Source organism: Babylonia areolata, chromosome 34, assembly GCF_041734735.1.
Source record: "Babylonia areolata isolate BAREFJ2019XMU chromosome 34, ASM4173473v1, whole genome shotgun sequence".
NCBI classification, from domain to species: Eukaryota; Metazoa; Mollusca; class Gastropoda; order Neogastropoda; family Buccinidae; genus Babylonia; species Babylonia areolata.
The window spans coordinates 24157505-24160004 of NC_134909.1; the positions used below are offsets into that span (position 1 = coordinate 24157505).

A 2500-nucleotide genomic window follows, 5' to 3' on the forward strand; every position below is an offset into this window, starting at 1 on the left:
GAACTGACACATAGCTGACAGACAGTGACTCTTCAGAACTGACACATAGCTGACAGACAGTGACTCTTTAGAACTGACACATAGCTGACAGTGACTCTTTAGAACTGACACATAGCTGACAGTGACTCTTTAGAACTGACACATAGCTGACAGACAGTGACTCTTCAGAATTGACACATAGCTGACAGTGACTCTTCAGAACTGACACATAGCTGACAGTGACTCTTCAGAACTGACACATAGCTGACAGACAGTGACTCTTCAGAATTGACACATAGCTGACAGTGACTCTTCAGAACTGACACATAGCTGACAGTGACTCTTCAGAACTGACACATAGCTGACAGACAGTGACTCTTCAGAATTGACACATAGCTGACAGTGACTCTTCAGAACTGACACATAGCTGACAGTGACTCTTCAGAACTGACACATAGCTAACAGGCAGTGACTCTTCAGAACTGACACATAGCTGACAGACAGTGACTCTTCAGAACTGACACATAGCTGACAGACAGTGACTCTTCAGAACTGACACATAGCTGACAGACAGTGACTCTTCAGAACTGACACATAGCTGACAGACAGTGACTCTTTAGAACTGACACATAGCTGACAGTGACTCTTTAGAACTGACACATAGCTGACAGTGACTCTTTAGAACTGACACATAGCTGACAGACAGTGACTCTTTAGAACTGACACATAGCTGACAGTGACTCTTTAGAACTGACACATAGCTGACAGTGACTCTTCAGAACTGACACATAGCTGACAGACAGTGACTCTTTAGAACTGACACATAGCTGACAGTGACTCTTCAGAACTGACACATAGCTGACAGACAGTGACTCTTTAGAACTGACACATAGCTGACAGACAGTGACTCTTCAGAACTGACACATAGCTGACAGTGACTCTTTAGAACTGACACATAGCTGACAGTGACTCTTTAGAACTGACACATAGCTGACAGACAGTGACTCTTCAGAACTGACACATAACTGACAGACAGTGACTCTTCAGAACTGACACATAGCTGACAGACAGTGACTCTTTAGAACTGACACATAGCTGACAGACAGTGACTCTTCAGAACTGACACATAGCTGACAGTGACTCTTTAGAACTGACACATAGCTGACAGACAGTGACTCTTTAGAACTGACACATAGCTGACAGACAGTGACTCTTTAGAACTGACACATAGCTGACAGTGACTCTTTAGAACTGACACATAGCTGACAGACAGTGACTCTTCAGAACTGACACATAGCTGACAGACAGTGACTCTTCAGAACTGACACATAGCTGACAGACAGTGACTCTTCAGAACTGACACATAGCTGACAGTGACTCTTCAGAACTGACACATAGCTGACAGACAGTGACTCTTCAGAACTGACACATAGCTGACAGACAGTGACTCTTCAGAACTGACACATAGCTGACAGACTGTGACTCTCAGAACTGACACATAGCTGACAGTGACTCTTCAGAACTGACACATAGCTGACAGACAGTGACTCTTCAGAACTGACACATAGCTGACAGACAGTGACTCTTCAGAACTGACACATAGCTGACAGACTGTGACTCTTCAGAACTGACACATAGCTGACAGTGACTCTTCAGAACTGACACATAGCTGACAGACAGTGACTCTTCAGAACTGACACATAGCTGACAGACAGTGACTCTTCAGAACTGACACATAGCTGACAGTGACTCTTCAGAACTGACACATAGCTGACAGACAGTGACTCTTCAGAACTGACACATAGCTGACAGACTGTGACTCTTCAGAACTGACACATAGCTGACAGACAGTGACTCTTCAGAACTGACACATAGCTGACAGTGACTCTTCAGAACTGACACATAGCTGACAGTGACTCTTCAGAACTGACACATAGCTGACAGACAGTGACTCTTTAGAACTGACACATAGCTGACAGTGACTCTTCAGAACTGACACATAGCTGACAGTGACTCTTCAGAACTGACACATAGCTGACAGACAGTGACTCTTCAGAACTGACACATAGCTGACAGTGACTCTTCAGAACTGACACATAGCTGACAGGCAGTGACTCTTTAGAACTGACACATAGCTGTCAGACAGTGACTCTTCAGAACTGACACATAGCTGACAGTGACTCTTCAGAACTGACACATAGCTGACAGGCAGTGACTCTCCAGAACTGACACATAGCTGACAGACAGTGACTCTTCAGAATTGACACATAGCTGACAGACAGTGACTCTTCAGAATTGACACATAGCTGACAGACTGTGACTCTTCAGAACTGACACATAGCTGACAGTGACTCTTCAGAACTGACACATAGCTGACAGACAGTGACTCTTCAGAACTGACACATAGCTGACAGACAGTGACTCTTCAGAACTGACACATAGCTGACAGGCAGTGACTCTCCAGAACTGACACATAGCTGACAGACTGTGACTCTTCAGAACTGACACATAGCTGACAGTG

General features: G+C 44.8%; 1 protein-coding gene across 1 annotated transcript in view; it reads right to left on the minus strand.

The window, feature by feature from the left end:
• Positions 1-2500, minus strand: part of LOC143277607 (uncharacterized) — a 26406-nt gene that overhangs the window by 7147 nt on the left and 16759 nt on the right. The window lies entirely within an intron of this gene.